The sequence below is a fragment of the Balaenoptera physalus genome (assembly GCF_965194825.1).
Source record: "Balaenoptera physalus genome assembly, chromosome: 15".
NCBI classification, from domain to species: Eukaryota; Metazoa; Chordata; class Mammalia; order Artiodactyla; family Balaenopteridae; genus Balaenoptera; species Balaenoptera physalus.
In genome coordinates this window covers 2463750-2485984 of record NC_138894.1, presented here as the reverse complement: position 1 = coordinate 2485984, position 22235 = coordinate 2463750, and the positions used below count along the sequence as shown (strand labels likewise).

Below are 22235 nucleotides of genomic sequence, written 5' to 3'. Positions count from 1 at the left end.
AACATAAATGGACCTAAAGATAATCATGGTAAGTGCAGTAAGTCAGAAAGAGAAAGACAATATCATATGATATCACTTACAGGAGGAATGTAAAAATTGATACTAATGAACTAAATTATAGAAGTGAAACAGATGCACAGACTTGGAAAACAAACTTATAGTTACCAAAAGGGAAAGGTGGGTGGATGGGATAAATTAGGAGGTTGGGATGAACATACACACACTAATACATATAAAATAAATAATCAACATTGACCTACTGTATAGCAAGGGAGGTGTACTAAACACTCTATAATAACCTATATCTGAAAAGAAACTGAAGATGAATAGATATATGTATATGTATAACAAGAAGATTCTGTACACCTACAACAAACACAACATTGTAAATCAACTTTAGTCCAATAAGAAATAAGCATTAAATTTAAAATAAAACAAGAAGTAATGAGACACAAGCTTTTGGGTATTTGTTCTGGCACACTCCACTCTAATGTACAACGCTGAAACGTGACTTCCATTAAGGCTCTCGTTACCAAGGTAACCAGAGTCGAGCACGAGAAATCCTGCCGCCTTGTGGATCTTTTCTGCAACAGCAACTTTAAAACCAGTGCTTATGGGCACTGAATACTCACAAAGACTGCAGGGTTGTAAATGTCCCCTGACCTCAATAAATGATCTGGGGTAGGTAACAGCAAAAAAAGTCAAAACAGGGCAGACTTTCCAGAAGCCAATCTCAACAGGTAAATTTTACTCACAGAGTTTTTAAAAAAAGAAAAAGCACATGAAATGATGCTCACCATCACGATACATTAGAGACATGTAAATCAAAACTACAACGAGGTATCACCGGCACCAGTCAGAATAGCCATCATCAAAAAGTTTACAAACCACAAATGCTGGAGAGGGCTTAGAGAAAAGGGAACCCTCCCGTGCTTCTGGTGGGATCTAAGGTGGTAATAGCCTCTATAGAGAACAGTATGGAGGTGACTTTAAAAGATAAAAACAGAGCTACTATAGGATATGGCAGTCCCACTCCGGGCATATATCAAGAGAAAACCAGAATTGGAAAAGATACATGCAACTAAACATGCACTGCAGCACCGTTTACCACAGCCAAGACCTGGAAGCAACCAACATGTCCATCGAGAGATGAATGGATAAAGAAGAAAAGGTACACGTTCACAATGAAATATTACCCAGAAATGAAAAAGAATTAAAGAATGCCATTTGCAGCAATATAGATGGACCTAGAGATGATCATACTAAGTGAAGTAAGTCAGAAAGAGAAAGACAAATATCATGATACCACTTATAGATGGAATTTAAAAATTGATACCAATGAACTAATTTACAAGAAAGAAACAGGAACTTTCCTGGTGGTCCAATGGTTAAGAATCCGAGCTTCCACTACAGGGGGCGCAGCTTTGATCCCTAGTGTTGGGAGAACTAATATCCTGCATGCCGCACAGTGAAGCCAAATAAAAAAGAGAGAGAGAGAGAAACAGACTCGCAGACTTAGAAAAGAAACTTATGGTTACCCAATGGGAGAGGTCGGGGGAAGGGATAAATTAGGATGTTGGGAAAAACCTACACACACTAATATATATAAAATAGATAATCAACAAGAACCTACTGTATAACACAGGGAAGTCTACTCAACACTCTCTAATAACCTATATGGAAAAAGAATCCGAAGGTGACTAGACATATGAATATATATAACTGAACAAGATTCTGTACGCCTACCACAAGCACAATACTGTAAATCAACTCTACTCTAATAAAAAATAAAAATTAACAAAAAACAAGAAGTAATGAGACACAAGATTTTGGGTGTTTGTTCTGGCACAGTGCACACTAATGTACAACCCAGGAACCTGACTTCCACAATGGCGCTGTTTACCCAAGTAACCAGAGTGGAGCATGAATAAGTCCTACCGCCTGTGGCCATTTCCACAACAGCAACTTTAAAACATGTGCTTATGGGCACTTAATATTCGCCAGGACTGCTAGGGTGTAAATGACACCTGCCCTCAAAAAATGTCCTGTGGTAGGTATTAAAAAAAAATTCAAAATGGTAAGACTTTCAAAAAGCCAATTTCAACTGTAACTTTTTCTCACACTTTAAAAAAAAAACATGAAAAGATGCTCAACATCTCAAATTATTTGAGACATGCAAATAAAAACTATGAGGTATCACCTATCTCCAGTCAGAATGGCCATCATCAAAAAGTCTACAAACAATAAATACTGGAGAGGGTGTGGAGAAAAGTGAACCCTCCTCTGCTGTTGGTGGGATGTAAAATGGTAAGAGGCACTATAGAGAACAATATGGAGATGCCTTTAAAAAGCAAAAATAGAATTCTGCCACTTGCAACAATGTGGATGGGCCTAGAATATTTATACCTAGTGAAATAAGTTAGAGAAAGACAAATACTCTATGTTTTCACTTCTATGTGGAATCTAAAAAATGCAAGAAAGGAATATATATAACAAAATAGAAATACTCACAGAGAACAAATTAGTGGTTACCAATGGGGAGAGTGAAGGGGGGAGGGAGAGATAGTAGTTTGTTTCTCTTAATCCAATACCCCTATGTATAAAATAAACAAACAAGGATATATCATACAATACAGGGAAATACAGCTATTATTTTGTAATAACTTTAAGTGAGTGTGATCTATAAAAATATTAAATCCATATGTTGTTCCCCTGAGACTAATGTAACATTGTAAATCAACTATACTTCAATTTAAATAATCCATAGGGTGGCTGAGTGGATTTTAAAAAGTACAATTATATACTGTGTACAAAATATTTATGTTAACTTTAAATCCATATATAGGATAAAACTGAATGATTGGAAAAAAAGATATTCCATGCAAATGATACTTGCCTGACTAGTCTATTATCAGGCAAAAAAGACTTTAGGTCAAACCTCTCAAAGAAAAGAAGGTTATCATAAATGATAAAGGGATTAATTCATCAATCAATTATGACAATTATAAATATGTATGTATCCAGCATTGGAGCCTCTAAACATATAAAGAAAATATTAACACATATGAAGCTGAAAATGTGCAGAAATTAAATAATGGTAAGAAACGTCAATACCCAACTTTCAACACTGTATAGCTCATCCGGACAGAATATTAACCAGGAAACACTGAACATGAACACACACTTGATATCAAGTGAAAATAACAGACATACGTAGTACATTCCACTCAACAGCAGCAAATTTCCATTCTTCTTAAGTACACATAGAACATTTCCTAGGATAGGTCAAATATTAAGCTGCAAAATTAGTCTTCAAAAATCCAAGAAGACTGAAATCATATCAAGTATCATTTCCAACCCCAATGGTATGAGACTGAAATGCAATATTAAGAAGAACTGAACATTCAAGAACCCTTAGAAACTGAACAAGCTCCTCAACAGCCAATGCATACAAGAATAAATCAAAAGGGAAGTTTTAGAAGTCTTAAAATTGGAAACACGAAGTACCTACATTTACGGAATACAGGAAAAACAATGCAATTCAAAGAGTTATGTTTACAGTAATAAATGCATATATTTTAAAACTTTTTCTTGAGAGGGGATCAAGATGATAGAGTAGGAAGATACTGAGCTCCCCTCCTGCCATGGACACACCCAAATTACAACAACTTACACGGCAATTATCGCTGAGAATGACCTGAAGACTAGCAGGGAAGGTTTTCCACAACTAAAGACATGAAGAAGGAGAAACCACAAGGCAGGTAGGAGGACTGGAAACACAGTCTAGCTGGAACCCACACCTCGAGCACAGGGACCCACAGCTGGAAGATACCACAACTGCATAGGTCCTCCACACGGAGGGAAGGGTCTGAACTCTGCATCAGGCTGCTCAGCCCAGGGTTCCTGCCCTGGGAAGAAAAGAACACAGCAGGTCTGGCTTTGAAAACCTGCAGGGCTTACTTTCAGGAAAGCTGGAGGCTAAAGAAAACTGAGACTTTGCTCTCACAGGGCACACACACATCTCACACGTTCTCAGTCCCTGTGCAGAGCCAGCAGTGTGAAAGACACCTGGGCCAGACCCACTTGCTAATCTCGCAGAGCTTCTTGGAAAGGCAAGAGGCAGCTGGGACTCCCGCGAGGAACTGAGACACTGGCAAGCAACATTTCAGAGGCTTCCCTGGAACTAATTAGAATCAGAGGCCTGCCCCACCCACCACCATGCCCACAGCACTCCCGCACCACGAGGCCTCATGACCAGACACGCTGGGGGCCTACCCTGTCCGCCTGTGCGCCCAGAGCACCACACAGCCGCCCACAACGGAGGGCTGCCTTGGCTGCCAGCACACCACAGCAATTCCATACTGTAGGGCCTCACAGCCGTTTAGGCCAGGGTCCAACACCGCCTACCAGCTTGTGCACAGCAGTTGGCCCTGCCGTAAGAGAAAGGTGTGTGCAGCCCTGGAGCATGCGGCTCTGCTGGCCGGCGGAGAACGTGCTGCTGGGCCCTATCACTCATCTCCTATACGAGGCCACTTCTCCGAGACCCGGGAATGCAACAACCTGAACCTGAAGAAGAGAAATGCACAGAGAACTAGGAAACTAAGGAAAGAGAGGAACATGTTACAAATGAAGTAACAAGACACAAGGTCAGAAAAAGAACTAGAGGAAACAGAAATAAGGATTCTATCCGGAAAAAAAAAGTGTTCAAGGTAATTATTATAAAGAATCTCACCCAAGTCAGGAGAAGAATAGATGGACATAGTGAGAATTTCAACAAAAAGTAATAAAATATCAGAAAGAACCAAACAGCTGAAAAATAAAATAACTGAGGTTAAAACACACACACACACACACACACACACACACACACACACACACTCACACAAACTAGAGGGAAGCAACATTAGAGTATACGATACAGAAGAAAAGATCAGGACTTCCCTGGTGGGACAGTGGTTAAGAATCCACCTGCCAATGCAGGGGACACAGGTTCGAGCCCTGGTCTAGGAAGATCCCACATGCCACAGAGCAACTAAGCCTGTGTGCCACAACTACTGAGCCTTCACTCTAGAGCCCACGAGCCACAACTACTGAGCCCACGTGCCACAACTACTGAGCCCGCGAGCCACAACTACTGAAGTCCGCGCACCTAGAGCCCATGCTCCTCAACAAGAGAAGCCACTGCAATGAGAAGCCCATGTACCACAACGAAAAGTAGCCCCCGCTCGCCACAACTGGAGAAAGCCTGTGCACAGCAACAAAGACCCAACGCAGCCAAAAATAAATAAATAAATATTTATTTTTTAAAAAAGAAGAACAGATCAGTGAAATGGAAAACAGAGTAGTGAAAATCAACCAAGCTGAAGAGCAAGAAGATAAAAGAATTAAGACTATAGGCAAAGAGACCTCTGAGACAACATCAAGAATATTAACATGAGCATTAAAAGGGTCCCAGAAATAGGAGAAGAGAGAAAGGGGCAGAGAACTTATTAGAAGATATAATAACTGATAACTTTCCTAACCTGGGGAAGGAAAAAGACATCCAGGTCCAGGAAACACAGAGTCCCAAACAAGATGAAGACAAACAGGTCCACACCAAGACAGATTATAGTTTAAGTGTCAAAAAAATTAAAGATAAAGAGGGATCACAGAAGCAGTGAGATAAAAGCATCTAGTTATGTTCAAGGTAGTCCCATGAGACTCTCAGCTGACTTTTCAACAGACTTTGCAGACCAGGAAGGAATGACAGAATATATTCAATGGGCTAAAAGGAAAAAACCTACAACAAGAATACTCTACCAGCAAGATTACAATTCAGAATTGAAGGAGAGATCAGGAGTTTCCCAGACTAGGAAAGCTAAACGAGTTCATCACTAATAAAGCAGCCTTATAAGCAATGTTGAAGCAATTTACTTAAACTTAAAAGAAGTCTCACTAATTATTGATAGTAACAAGAAAAACACACAAAAGTAAAAATCTCACTGGAAAAAGTATACATACAGTAAGGGTAGTAGATCAAATGCTTATTAAGCTTCTGTAAAGAATAAAAGACAAAAGTAGTATGTTTTTTTAAAAAGAGAGGGCCCAAATAAATCAGAAATGAAAGCGATGAAGTTACAACAGACACCACAGAAATACGAAGTGTCATAAGAGATTACTACAAACAATTATACACCAACAAACTGGACAACCTAGAAGAAGTGGATAAATTCCTAAAAACATAAATCTTCCAAGACTGAGTTAGTGATAAATAAAAAAATCTAAACACATCAATTACTAGAAATAAAACAATTAGTAATCAAAAAACTCCCAATAAAGAAAAGTCCAGGACCAGGTGGCTTCACTAACAAATTCTACCAAACATTTAAAGGAAAGTTAACGTCTATCCTTCTCAATCTATCCCAAAACATTGAAGAAGAAATGCTTTCAAACTTACTCTCTGAGGCCAGCACCAGCCATATGTGAAAACCAGATAAACACGCACCAAAAAAGGTAAATTAAAGGCCAATATCCCTGATGAACACAGATGCAAAAATCCTCAACGAAATATTAGTAAACTGAATTCAACAACACATCGAAAGAACCATACCCCACGATCAAATGGGATTATCTCAGCAATGCAGGAAGGATTCAGTATATGCACATCAATTAAGTGACACACCAGATTAGCAGAACAAAGGATAAAACATATGATCATATTCATACCTCCAGCAAAAGCATTTGGCGAAATTCAACAAAATTCAACATTTGAATTGTGATAAAAACTCTTGAGACTTCCCTGGTGGCGCAGTGGCTAAGAATCCATCTGTCAATGCAGGGGACACGGGTTCGAGCCCTGGTCTGGGAAGATCCCACATGCCGCGGAGCAACTAAGCCCATGCACCACAACTACTGAGCCTGCGCTCTACAGCCCGCAAGCCACAACTACTGAGCCCATGTGCCACAACTACTGAAGCCCAAATGCCCTAGAGCCCATGCACCACAACTACTGAGCCCACATGCCACAACTACTGAAGCTTGCGTGCTCTAGGGCCTGCATGCTGCAATTACTGAGCTCGCACGCTGCAACTACTGAAGCCCGCACGCCTAGAGTCCATGCTCCACAACAAGAGAAGCCACCACAATAAGAAGCCCATGCACCACAACGAAGAGTAGCCCCCACTCGCCGCAACTAGAGAAAGCTCACATGCAGCAACAAAGACCCAATGCAGTCAAAAATAAATTTTAAAAATTAAAAACAAAAACCTCTCAACAAAGTGAATATAGAGGTAACATACCTTTTTATAATGAAGGACAGGGACTTCCCTGGCAGCCCAGTGGTTAGAAATTCGCAATTCCACTGCAGGGGGTGCTGGTTCAATCCGTGGTCAGGGAACTAGGATCCCGCATGCTGCGTGGTATGGCCTAAATAAATAAATATATAAATAAATAAATACATACATACATACATACATAAAATAAAGGGTATAAATGACAAAAGCAGACCTAACATCATACTTAACAGTGAAAAGCTGAAAGCATTTCCTCTAAGCACAGGAACAAGACAAGGATGCCCACTCTCACCACTTCTATTCAACACAGTATTAGCAGTTCTAGCCACAGCAAAAAAACAATAAAAATACATAATAGGATCTAATTTGTAAAGGAAGTAAAACTGTCACTGTTTGCAGATAACATGATAATATGTGGAGAAAACCCTAAAGATCTCACCAACAAATTATTAGCATAAATAAACTCAGTAAATTTGAAGTATACATATTTTTTTCTTTTTTTCATTAATTTTTATTGGAGTATAGTTGCTTTATAATGTTGTGTTAGTTCTTCTGTACAGCAAAGTGAATCAGCTATACATATACGTATATCCCCTATTTGTTGGATTTCCTTCCCATTTAAGTCACCACAGAGCACCAAATAGAGTTCCCTGTGCTATACAGTAGGTTCTCATTAGTTATGTATTTTATACATAGTATCATTAGTGTATATATGTCAATCCCAATCTCCCAATTCTTTCCACCCCCCCTTCCCTCCCTTGGTGTCCATATGTTTGTTCTCTACGTCTGTGTCTCTATTTGTTTTGCAAATAAGATTATAACATTTTTCTAGATTCCACATATATATGTCAATATATGATATTTGTTTTTCTCTTTCTGACTTAACTTCACTCTGTATGACATTCTCTAGGTCCATCCATGTCTCTACAAATGACCCAATTTCATTCCTTTTTTATGGCTGAGGAATATTCCATTGTATATATGTACCACATCTTCTTTATCCATTCATCTGTCAATGGACACTTAGGTTGGTTCCATGTCCTGGCTATTGTAAATAGTGCTGCAATGAACATCGGGGTGCATGTGTCTTTTTGAATTATGGTTTTCTCAGGGTATATGCCCAGTAGTGGGATTGCTGGGTCATATGGTAGTTCTACTTTCAGTTTTTTAAGGAACCTCCATACTGTTCTCCATAGTGGCTGTATCAATTTACATTCCCACCAACAGTGCAAGAGGGTTCCCTTTTCTCCACACCCTCTCCAGCATTTATTGTTTCTAGATTTTTTAATGATGGCCATTCTGATGGGTGAGAGGTGATACCTCATTGTAGTTTTGATTTGCATTTCTCTAATAATTAGTGATGTTGAGCATCTTTTCATGTGTTTGTTGGCCATCTGTATGTATTCTTTGGAGAAATGTCTATTTAGGTCTTCTGCTCACTTTTTTATTGGGTTGTTTTTTTGATATTGAGCTGCATGAGCTGTTTGTATATTTTGGGGATTAATCCTTTGCCAGTTGCTTCATTTGCAAATATTTTCTCCCATTCTGAGGATTATCCTTTCATCTTGTTTATGGTTTCCTCTGCTGTGCAAAAGCTTTTAAGTTTAATGAGGTCCCATTTGTTAATTTTATTTTCATTGAAGTATACAAAATTAATATACGGAAATGTGTTATTTTTCTCTGCACTAATAAACTAACAGAGAAGTTAAGAAAAAAATTTATGATTGTATCAAAAATAATAAAATACCTAGGAATAAATTTAACCACAGAGATGAAGGACTTCTATCCTGAAAAGTGTAAGACACTGATGAAGGAAATTGAAGATGACACAAATAAATGAAAAGATACCCCATGATCCTGGATCGGAAGAATAAATCTTTTTAAAATAACCATATTACTCAAAGCAATCCACAGATTTAAAGAAATCCCTATCAAAATACCCATGGCATTGTTCACAAACAGAAGAAATAATCCCAAAATAAATACAGAACCACAAAATACCCACATTGCAAATGCAATCCTGAGAAAAAAGACCAAAGCTGGAGAGAGCACGTTCCCTGACTACAAAGCTATAATAATCACAAAACCAGACACACAGATCAATGGAATAGAAGAGAGACCCCAGAAAAAAACCCACACACTTATGGTGAATAAATCTACTACAAAGGAGGCAAGAATATACAATGGAGGAAAGACAGTCTCTTCAATAAGTGGTGCTGGGAATACTGGACAGCTACATGTAAAATAATTAATTTAGAACATTTCCTCACACCAGAAAGAAATATTAATTCAAAATATATTAAGGAGGGGCTTCACTGGTGGTGTAGTGGTTAAGAATCTGCCTGCCAATGCAGGGGACATGCGTTCGAGTCCTGCTCCGGGAAGATCCCACATGCCGCAGAGCTACTAAGCCCGTGTGCCACAACTACTGAGCCTGCGCTCTAGAGCCCGCGAGCCACAACTACTGAGTCCATGTGACACAACTACTGAAGCCTGCATGCCTAGAGCCCATGCTCCGCAACAAGAGAAGCCACTGCAATGAGAAGCCCGTGCAAAGCAACGAAGAGTAGCCCCCCCTCGCCACAACTAGAGAAAGCCTGTGTGCAGCAACGAAGACCCAACGCAGCCAAAAATAAATAAATTAATTAAATTAATTTATTAAAAAAAAAAAAAAAGAATGAAGGCATCAGCTAAATCCTTTTACACCCACAGCTGACAGAGGGCAGGGGACTTTGACTCACTAACCTTCTTTCCATGCGCTTCTCCCTAATAAGACAGTCCATTTAGAACTTGTCAGGTGGGGGAGAACATCATGTAGCACACTAATAATCTCTACTACAGACTCTGAAACAGCAAAAGTACAAAGATGATGAATCCTTCCAAAGGGTTCTGTCTATATTGTTACAGTGGTTTCCTTCCCACTGTGAACACTTTTCAAACCCTATCACTTGAATTGTGTTTTTATTTTTTTCAGCACCAAGAATGTTAATCTATTGTAGTTACAGAGAAGGCAAAGAATGAATTCACACAACACTAAAAAAATACAAAGTAACTACAACAACAGCAGTAAAAAAACAGAAAACAATGAAAGGGTAATTTTCAGTCCTTATCAACGATGAAGTTAAACTTTAACGGACTAAATTCTCAAATTAAATAACACAAAATGGTTGAATTAATTTTTAAAAAGAACCTACAATATGCTGTCAACAAGAGGCTCACTTTAATTTTAGGGACATATATAGGTTAAAGTGAGAGGATGTAAAAAGATATTCCATGAAATGGCAGCCGAAAGAGAGCAGGAGTAACTATACTTGTATCTGATAATATATATTTTCAATCAAAATCAGTCACAAGAGACAAAGTATGTTAATACACAGTGGTAAAGGGGTCAAATTATCAAGAGACAATTTTAAGTGTAAATATACATGGACCCAATACCAGAGTATGTAAATTATTAAAGCAAATATAAACTGGAGAAAAAGCAATAAAGTAATAGTAAAGCACTTCAATACCCCACTTGTAAACATTGAATAGATCATCCAGACAGTAAATTAATGAGAAAACACTGACCTGAATGACACTTCAGATAAGTAAACATAACAGATATATACAGAACACAGGACTTGTATGACTGGTCAAATCAGTGTTTTACTGTCTCTGTTAATCAGTGAAATTGACCTTCCCGTGAAGAGGCAGGAATAATATAAGAAGAGAAGACCCAATGGAGCTTTAATTAATTAATTAATCAAAAAAAAAAAGTAAACCACTGAACTCTAAGGGACAATGTAGCTTTCAATGAATTAACAATTTTGGTTGGGATGACCTTGGAGAATAAAACCACCTCAGTGATTAAAATTTAGACCAACTAATCAAAATGCTTTATCACCTATTGTTTTAAAACACTGATCAATGGAACAAGTTATACTAGAGATAACAGTGTAATTGTATTCTAGAGTTCATATCAACAATAGGGGTTATGACTTGATGCTAGATCAGGACATTTCAATGGTGTGACTGCTATTAATGGTCTGTTGTTCAACGATTAAAGTCCTACCTGATCTGAGCTCAGACTGGAGTCATCCCAGTTGGTTTCTGTCTATTATATGTAGATTTCTCCCAGTATGAAAAGACAAGAGAAATACGGCTTACTATACAGAATGTCTTCAAACTAATGATGATATAATCTGCATTCAATTAATTTATACATACCCTACTGTAGAACAGGGTTTGTTAGGGTGGCAGAGCCCAGTCATTATGTAAAACTGAAACATTTATCTGCAGTGGTTCAAGTCCTCTTCCTAAGAATATGTTTATAATCTACATTTTTTCACAAATTACACAATTTTACTCACCATAGCATTCCTCATATTAACTGAATGGAAAATCCTAGGCTATATACAAATCCAGAAAGGGCCAAATATCATCAGTCCCTGTGGATTATTACAACCCATTGCTGATGCAGTCAATTATTTATTAAAGAACCACTATGACCATCAACATCATCAATTTATCTATTATTGCACCAGTGCTAACCTTAACCCTGGCTCTCACTACATGAATTCCTCTTCCCATATGTTATCCACTAATTAATATAAATGTAGGCATACTATTTATATTAGCCATATCAAGCATAGCCTTTTATTCTATCCTCTGATCTGGATGAGCTTCACATTCAAAATACTCATTGGAGATCTATGGGTAGTAGCACAGACAATCGCATATGAAGTAACATTAGCAGTTACTCTCTTATCAGTCCTGCTGATAAATGGATCATTTACACTTCCAACAGTAATTACTGCACAAGAACACGTATGCCTAATTTTCTCCTGACCCCTACCCAAAATTTGATTATCTCTATACTAGCAGAAATCTAACAGAGCCCCAGTTGATTTAACAGAAGTAGAATTGTATTTGGCTTCTATGTAGAAAATGTAGCAGGCCCATTCGCCCTGTTCTTCCTCGAGAATATGTCAATATCATTATAATAAACATTTTCACAGCAATCTATTTTTAGGAGCATTTCACAACCCCTTTATGCCAGAATTATATACAGCCCATGTCATCATTAAAACACATCTAACAATCTCCTTTCTATGAATTCAAGCATCCTACGCACAATTTTGATATGATCAACTTATACATCTCTTATTAAAAAATTTTCACTACTAACATTAGCCCTATGTATATCAGAGGGCTAATCACATTACCTGTCATCACATCAGGCATCCCACCACAAACTTAAGAAATATGTCTGACAAAAGAGTTACTTTGACAGAGAAAATGATAGAGGTTTAAACGCTTGTATTCCTGGAACTGAACTTACTCCTGAGAATTGTACGTTCTCCATGCCACCACATTACACCACATGCTATAGTAAGGTTCTCTAAGTAAGCTATCAGGCCCATACCTCCAAAATATTGTTGTATATCCTTCCAATACTAATTAACCCTATTGTTTTTACTATCATTCTATGGACCATTATCTCAGGAAACATAATTTTAGTAACAAGCTCACACTGGTTAATGGTATCCCCATTCTAATAAAAATATGAACCCATAAGTTATAGAAGCATCCAACAAATATTTCCTAAAACAATCCACCACATCAATACTACTTATAAAGGCTATTATTGTTAATCTAATATACTCTGGTCAAAGAACACAATGAATAACAAAAATCTTTAATCCAGCAGCATCCACCCTCATGACAATCGCCCTTGTCACAAAAGTAGGACTTTCCCCATTTCACTTCTGAGTGTCTGAAGTAACACAAGGCATTCCATGAACAGCAGGCCTGATGCTATTAACGTGACAAAATTGCACCCCTATCAGTTTTATACCACATGTCACCATCCATCAACCTAAATATACTATTAATCATAGTGATATTATAAATCATAGCTGGAGGCTGAGGCAGACTTCGCAATACTCACCTGGAAAAAATTACACCCTCCTCATCAATTGCCCATATAGGATGAATAACAGCTATTATAATGTATATTCAGATTATAACAATCCTAAACATACTAATTTATATCATAACAACACTATCTTCTTCTTATTTATGCCCAGATCATGTACTAAAAGAGTATCATTATCACACACATGAGATAAAACACCTCCCATCACAATCCTTTTCCTCACCATTATAGTATCATTAGGACATCACCGACCACTATCAGGGTTTTTACCCAAATGAATAATTATCCAAGAGATAACACAAATAACATCACTCTACCAAGACTAACAGCCATCAAAGCAGTACTCAGCATGTTTCTACTTGCAGCTAACATACTACACATCACTAACTATATTCCCTTCAATAAACAACAAAAACATAAAATCATTTGAACATACAAAACAACCTTCTAATCATTACTAATCATAATAGCCACACGATTACTACCCTTAACACCCATTCTATCAGTGCCAGACTAAGAATTTAGGGTAGCTTAGACCAAGAGCTTTCAAAGCCCTGAGATGTATAGTTTAATTAATGCATAGAATTAAGGATTACAAGACTATCCTACATCAATTGAATGCAAATCAAACATTCTAATTAAGACAAATCTTTACTAGATTGATGAGCTCCCACCCCAGGAAATTTTAGTTAACAGGCAAATCCTCTAGTCAACTGGCTTCAATCTACTTCTGCCATCAAGGAAAAAAAAAGGCAGGAAAAGCACCGGCTGAGTTGAAGCTGCTTCTCTGAAGTTACAATTCAATTTGTTGATTCACCACAGGGTTTGGCAAAAAGAGGGCTCAATCTCTGTCTTTAGATCTACAGTCTAAAGCTAGCTCAGTCATTTTACCTCTGTTCATAAACAGCGGATTATTTTCAACAAATCACAAAAGATATCGCGTTTTATATTTACTCTCTGGTGCTTGAGCTGGGGTAGCACGCACCACCTTCAGTCTGTTAATCTCAGCTGAGCTCTGCTAACCTGGAGAGCTACCCGGAGATGCCCAAACCCGTAACGCAGTCATACAGTCCCTGCAATGTGATAATTTTCTTTCTTTATTACAAGTGCAAGTTCTGTTACGACTATGTTACAGACTTGGTTGTACCCATTATGATTGCAGGGTTTGAATACTGACTTGTGCCACTAATAACTGGGGCACCTGATAGAGCTCTTCCCCAAATAAATCATATAAACTTTTGACTACTTCCCCCATCATTCTTACTCCTGCTCGTATCACCAATAGTAGAAGCTGGTTCTGGTACAAGTGGAACCGTATATTCAGCTCTAGCCTGCAATCTGGCCCACGAAGGAGCCTCTGTCGACCTAACCATTTTCTCCTTACATTTAGCAGGTGTGTCTTCTATTCTTGGTGTTATTACTTTTATTACTACAAGCTTTCATATAAAACCAGCAGTCATGTCCCAATACCAAACACCAGTATTTGTTTGATCTGCCCCAACTGTAGCCGTATTACTATAATTACCACTCTCAGTCCAAGCAGCCAGAATTGCCACACTGTTAACAAATAGAAATCTAAACACTACTTTCTTTAACCCTGCAGGAGGAGACCCGGTCCTATACTAACACCTATTTTGATTCTTTGGTCACCCTCAAGTCTGTATTTGTAGCCTACCAGGGCTTGGAATAATTTCACATATCATTGCATACTATTTAGGACAAAAAGAGCCTTTCAGCTCTATGGGAATAGTATGAGTCATGTTCACAGGCTTTTTAGGATTTGTCTTGTGGGCCCATCATACTTTTACTGTAGGGACAGATGTCAACCCATGAACATACTTTGTATCGGTTACCAGCCCTCCCACCCAAATCCCACTGGTTTTACAGGCTCCATGTCCACTACCACCAGCTCCATTTTCCAGATTCCAACACTCACAAAGGCATGCAACTTGAGAACTGCAAGACCAAGATTTAAGCTAGGTATTTCTGGGTTCAGAGTCGTGTCTCTGGTGAAAGAACAGGCACTCAGGGTGCAGAGAGCCTGCCAGCTCCCACATCAGATCTAACACCAGGAGAATTATCACTAATAGAAGTCAGCAACCGAGTCGTATAGAGCTAGTCATCGAATATTAGTTTCACCTGAAAATGTTTTACACTCATGCGCTGTTCCTTCTTTAGGTCTAAAAAACAGCGGCTATGTCAGAACTCCTAAACTAAAGGATCCTAACATTGACAGGACAAAGCCTACATCGTGGACAATACCCAGTAGAGGTCGTTTTCCTGCGTTCAGACAGGACCGAGGGAGATGGAGGAGACACGGGGTGAATCCAGAGGCCATGGGGGACATGCTCTCTGAGCTCCAGGGCAGGAACGGGGCCTCTAGGGTCCCAGGCCGCCCACCACGCCCTCCTGAGTGAGATCTTGGGAACATTCCCTGTCAGTGATGAGGTAGCCAGAGCACTTGTGAGGTCCCAGTGCTGTGTCCTATGTGGGCCCCATGCTCTTGGGACCACACCCCACACTCTGCAGGTCTGCCTTGCATGGTCCTTCCTGCCTCAGGAGCAGAGACCACCCAGCAAGCAGTTCCCTCCCCCATCAGCAGGAGGAGGGGAGGAGAGCAGGGGCACCAGGGGAATCTCTCTCAGACAACAACACCCCAGCGGTGCCAGCGGGGACAGTGATGATGCAGATGAGGCACAGACCAAGAGATGGGACCAGAGGACCCAACAGGCAGCTGGTCAGGTCCTGGCTCACCTGCACCCCGGACACCTTTGTCCCGCATACACTCCCTTCCTCATACACCCTCTCCTTAAATGCAGATTCTTCAGATGGAAACAGGCAGAGCTTCAGACTGAAAGTCAGCTCTTCCAAAATGACCCATCAGCAAACACTGCAGGATTCCACTCCAGTGGGTGCCCTGGAGTCGACAACTCAGGGACTGAAGTGGATATCGGTGCCCGGGGCAGTGGGAGGGAATGGGGAGTGAGACTTTTATGGTTGTGGAATTTTGGTTTTGCAAGATGAAAAGTTCTAGGGATGGCGGTGATGGCTCCATGAGAAGGTGAATATATCTGATGCCTCAGAAACGTGCACTTAAAATGGTGATGATGGTAAAGGGTATGTGACGTGTGTTTTATCTCACTTAAAATAAATTCTTAAAATAATGTCTTGTTAATTGAGATTCCATTTCGACTCCCCTTCATCACAAATGTCGGAGGCCCAGACACAGTCCCCTACCTTAGGGGCCATCACGGTACCCTCACAGAGCACGTGGGAGACCATTCTTAGTGGGGGGCTAGTCTTTGCTCACCTGACCTCTGTCCAGGGGGACCCAGGCAGTGGTGACCCCCATAGATTAGACATATGATATGCTAGGATATTAATATGATACCACCAAGTGTTGTCACTCACCAGAACACAGAGCAGCAACCCACTCAAACATGCCTGACCTCATATGATTGTGACAAGATTAAGAGAAGAAAAGGAACCACAGGTTAATCAGGGCAACACCCTTAATGCAGAGGTTGGAAATCTCAAAGGGGACAGGACACACTGCAGGCAAAGAGCGCATATGCGGTCTCCCCATCCATGTGATCCTGACCCATGCAGGTATGGTGAGACCCACACAGTCCCCGCACCCTATACCTGGGGCCACACATCCACACTCACCAGGGTGACCCACCTCCCCAGACCCCTCCACCTGGGTCACATGTCCACAGTCCCAGGGTGCCCTCACCTCCCCAGACCCTGCACCTGGGGTCACACGTCCCCTTGGTCAGGACACCATGGCTCTGCAGGGGCTCCCCCAATGTGGAAACAAGCTGGGTCCCTGGGACCTCCTGGGATGGGAAAAAGTGTCAGGTGGGTCTCCTTTCCCCACACTTGTCCCAGAGGAGTCCTCCTCTTCTCACTTTGGTTCTGTGTGATTTTAATTGTTTTTACAGCTTTCATACTAGAGTTGAACACACGACCCTGGTGCTGGCATGCTCAGTCCTTTCTCGTCTCACTTACATGTTGAGAAAACTCACAGGACAGCAGGGCTGAAAGCCGAGGGGCAGCTCTGGACGCCGCTGAGTAGGGACGGTAGACTGGAAGGAGAGCTCAGCAGCAGCCTCAGCTGTTACCCATCAGCCTTAAGCCCAGATCCGCGCACCCTGCAATCAGTTCACGAGCTAAACCTGCCTCCCTACTCACCATGCACGTGCTGGTAATTGGGATTATTGCCAGGTAGCCCACCTGAGGAGTCTCCACGAGCCCCAGGGAAGGGGAACCTCGCGGGGTAAAGACTAAAGCCCCGACCATAGCACAGACCGCTGGGAGGGTCAGGTAACCACCCTCGGGGGAGAGCGCTGCTACTCAGAGAAGCCCACCTCAGCTCCAGACCCCAGACATCTAAGCACTGACATTCAGATGCGGGCACGGAGTTTTCCAGTACTGAGGCCTGGCCGGGTCTCTACCCAGGTGCCCATGTCCCCCCCCCCCCCCCCCGAAGCTCCCAGGACTGAGGCCAGGCCGGGTCTCTATCAGGAAACTGAACAAAATCCTTGTCATTAAACATTTCAACAGGCAAAACAAAACTGTTACCAATTTCTCTGGCCACGTGATGGTCCGAATCCAGGGGTGAGCCCGGAGCTTCCTGTAGAGCAGTCCAGTCTCCCACAAGGACAGACAGGAAGTGCCCTGATTCTAGCCTCCCAGGCTTCCAGCTGGAGGCGGCCGCACTGGAAGCGCAGGCAGGACAGTCCTGCACGGTCCGGGCAGAGAGAGCCTGTCTGTCCGTTCCGCTGGCTGATTCCGGGCGGGACGCTCAGGGCCGCTGAGAGCCCTGCACTCAGGTCCTACACCGCAGCGTACGTGCTGCGTGCGTGCATGAGTGCGTGCTGCGTGCGTGCGTGTGCGTGTGTGCGTGCAGAGGGGGCGGTGGCTGACGGCTCCCATGGCTACTGTACCGGGCACCGCGCTGTCTTCGAGGGGAGGCACGGGGAGAGGTTGGGGCACAGAAGCCGTTGGAGAGGAGAACCCCCGCGGAACTCCTTGCACACGGGCTCGCCCCACCCGGGGACCCGCCTGCCCATCGTGGGCCGCATGTCAACCCCCAGCCCCCCACCCCCCGAGGGCAGGGCGCCTCCTCTTTCAACAGCGCAGGGTCTCACATGAAGGAGACCCAGTGGGGGCTGTCACCTCCCCACTCCTGATGCTGAGTTTGGGGAGAATGAACCCTCTTGACTGGGCGATGGGACCCTGTGAGGAATGGCGGCCCCATCCAAGTCGGGGCCTGGGTGAGAGATGGGAACACAGGAGCCAAGTGCAGGGCCTGGAGGCCAGGCCAACAGGAGGGGCACCCCCAGCCTTGGCCGGGCTCTCCAACGGTGACATTGTAGCTTTAGGGGACCTGGGGCAGGTGACTGTATATTAGTAATGGGGGTCTATACTGGACCCTGAATGGGGTTTAAAGAAGGTGTGAAGGATGTTACTGAGACAGTGACAGTAATTGGAAGAGAGACTCTGTGTCAGGACATCCTGCTTCATCCATTTAAATCCCTGAGATCTGTGACCTTTACGTGGCTACGCAGGATTGTTAGAGCAGGTGCGTGCGGACATATCTGGGGCACAATTCAGTCTGCAGCCAACTTCCAAGTGGTTCCAGCAAACACACAGGTGTGCGCACAGGCAAGCACAGCACACAAACATACGCACGTGCACAGCACAAATATATTCACACACTAGCATATGAACACACATGCACGCATACGCCCATGCACACACTAACGTGTGCCAGTGCACATACCTATGCACTTGCACAGCACATGTATGCAAACAGGCACCTGGCCACGCATAGCACACACACAGGGAATAAAGTGAATACCATAAAGCTTTAATTCCTGAACACAAGTGAAGCTCACATGTGTTCTTACGTTTTTCTTAGCTTTGATGTTTTTCAAAATAAAAAGTTACTGGCAAATGACTTTTGATTCATAGGACTTTCTGAAGTTATTCCACAAATATCGTTAAGACATGAGAAATGAATGTAGATGTTACATGTGTCCATTGACAGATGAATGGAGAAGCAAAACACGGTCCATCCATACACGGGAAGGTTATTCGGCCTAAACAGAAGGCAGTTCTGACGCAGGCTGCAGCAGGGATGACCCTTGAGGGCATTATGCTCAGTGATGTAAGCCAGACACGAAAGGACAAACAGTGCTTGATTCACTCATACAAGGCCCCCAGAGCCGTCAGGACCATAGAGACAGAAAGCAGGATGGTGGGTGCTGGGACTGAGGGAGGGAAAATGGCGGGGGTGGGGGGGGGGGGTGAGTGTTTAATGGGGACTGTTTCAGTTTTGCAAGATGAAAAAGTTCTGGAGGAGGATGGCGGTCAGGGTTGTACAACAGTGCGAATTACTTCATGACCCTGAAATGTGCACTTAAAAATGGTTAAGATGGTAAATTTTATGTTATGTGTATTTGACCGCAATTTTTAAAACTTTTTAAAAAACAACAGGAAATAGTCCATGAATACCACAAGATGCACAACTTCACTAACAACCGAGGGATTAAAGCCATAAGAAAAATACTGTGCATACACCTACCAGAATGGCAGACATAAAAGATATAGTATCAAATATCAGCAGGACGTGGAGCAATGGAAAGCCTGGTACGCAGCGGGGGATGTAACCACTTCTGAAACCATCGGGCCTCAGATAGCGAAGTCCGTGCACACAGACCCACAGTGCTCCTCCCAGCTGAACACAAACCCCCCAGCCCTGCACCAGGACACACGGACATGGACTCGCAGCCACGGGAGCCAAACCTGAAAGAACCTGAAGGCCATCACAGGCGGATGCAGAAATGAACCATGCACGCTCCTATGAAGGAATATTCTGCAGCAATGGAGCACATTTTGTTTAAAGGTAGTAAAACTATAAAAATTATTTTTAAAAAAACTATATGCACAAGATGAAAGAATCTCATGGACACAATGCTGAGCCACCAAAAGCAACAAAGCAGCCTGCACGGTACACCCACGTACAGAGTCTGGAACTGGGCAAAGCTGGGCCGCGTTGTTTAGGGATGCGAGCCTGGGCGTAAACTATGAGGACAAGTCACTGACACAAAATCAGGAGAACAGCTACCTCACGGTGGGGAGGACGCTGTGACGAGGGAAGGGCACTCCTGGGTGTCCACTCGTCACGTTCTGTTTCCTGATCTTTATGATTATTCTTTACGTGTATATAAAGTAATTCTTTTTTTCAATTTATTTATTTTATTTTATTTATTTTTGGCTGTGTTGGGTCTTTTGTTGCTGTGCACGGGATTTCTCTAGTTGCGGCGAGCGGGCACTACTCTTCATTGCAGTGAGTGGGCTTCTCATTGTGGTGGCTTCTCTTGTTGCGGAGCACGGGCTCTAGGTGTGCAGGCTCAGTAATTTTGGCACGTGGGCTTCAGTAGTTGTGGCACTTGGGCTCAGTAGTTGTGGCACACGGGCTCTAGAGCGCAGGCTCAGTAGTTGTGGCGCACGGGCTTAGTTGCTCCATGGCATGTGGGATCTTCCCAGACCAGGGCTCGAACCTGTGTCCCCTGCATTGGCAGGCGGATTCTTAACCACTGCGCCACCAGGGAAGTCCCTAAAGTAATTCTTAATATAAAATTACAGCTTATCATTTTTGTTTATTAAAAAGGGGGTCTCCCCAACAAAGTAGAAGGAGGCCTGCTTCTCCCAGGGAAGCAAAGGAATAGTTTCTAGCAGTGAAATCTCGATACCATGGCTGCTTCAACCATCAAGCCTGACAACAACTCCCGTGAGAGGGGCAGCGGGGCCGCGACACTCAGAAGGAGGCTCTGGGACCTCAGTCCTGGGTCACTGCCTCTGAGGAGCCCACGGCACCTGGTCAAAGTTCTCAGTCGTTCTGTGCATGACCCTTTTGCCTTGGTTGCTGTGGCACAGCTCGGCCGGCACCATCGCTGGGAGAGAAAGAAGAAACGTGCAGAAGAGGGAACCAGCCTTCAAGCTGACCCACCTCCTTCTACGGAGACGATGCCACAGTCCCTAAGAGAGGACAGCAAGGCCACGGAATCCAGCCTCTCTGCCTGAGGCCTGGCCACACTAGTGCCCCACGCTTCTGATGCCACAGGGAGAATTTTGCAAGGTGCCGTCAGACCACCTGGTTCGACACATGGGGCTTTCAGATGCGCAGGTCCTGTCCGACCCCGCACCTCTGGGGTCACATTCTGGAGGTGGGCCTGGAAGCCTCCAGATTTTCACATTTGATAACAGCATTATTGACATTGCATTTCTGTACCACGCAGTTAGTTAACCCATTTTAAGTATTAGGCTCGATGGTGTTTTGCATATTCACAGGGTTGTGCAGCCACCGCACGTGCATTTGACAACATTTCCATCATCTCCCCAGAACCCCACTCTTCAGAGGTCCCCCCTCATTTCCCACAGCCCCGGCATCCCCAGTCCACTTCCTGTCTCTGTGGGCTTGCCTGTTCTGGATGTCTCATGTAAGTGGGATCCACTAATTGTCCTTTCATGTCTGGCTTCTTCTCTGAGCATCATGTTTTCAAGGTTCACCCATGTTGTAGCCTGTGTCAGTGCTTCACTCCTTTTCATGGCTAATATCCTCCCCCCGCTTTTAACTCTGTAATTAATTGTGACTCCCTGCCTGCACTGCATAGGGTGGATGAGAAATTCACCTTCCATCATTCTTGGGGTGAAACCTGCACTTTTAACCAACACCCAGGGGTCCTGTGCAGGGGCTGAAAGGCTGCACAGTCACCCTGTGTGACCAGAGCCCAGGAGGAAGGTTGAGACGGGCCTGCATGTCTAGAGGACCAGCCCTGCAGTCTCATGTGACACCACCTCACTGGTCAGTGTCCTGTGAGAGGCGTCCCCTGCGTGCCATATGGGGAACACAGAGCGGTTGGGGGCCACAGCACTGCCTTCAGTTCAGGCCCACCCATGGCAACTGTCTACTTGGAAAGTGCTGAGGCTCCAGGGGAGGGTCCTTTCTGCCTCTTCCATCTTCTGGGGGCTCC

The 22235-nt window shown here is 42.9% G+C and overlaps 1 long non-coding RNA gene across 7 annotated transcripts in view; it reads right to left on the bottom strand.

Moving 5' to 3' along the window:
- LOC309643647 overlaps window positions 1-22235 on the bottom strand; it is a 245578-nt gene that overhangs the window by 155278 nt on the left and 68065 nt on the right. For all 7 annotated transcript variants that reach the window (XR_014253928.1, XR_014253929.1, XR_014253930.1 and 4 more), the window contains one exon: window positions 7278-7404. This is a non-coding gene — a long non-coding RNA (uncharacterized lncRNA). The remainder of the gene's footprint in view (window positions 1-7277; window positions 7405-22235) is intronic.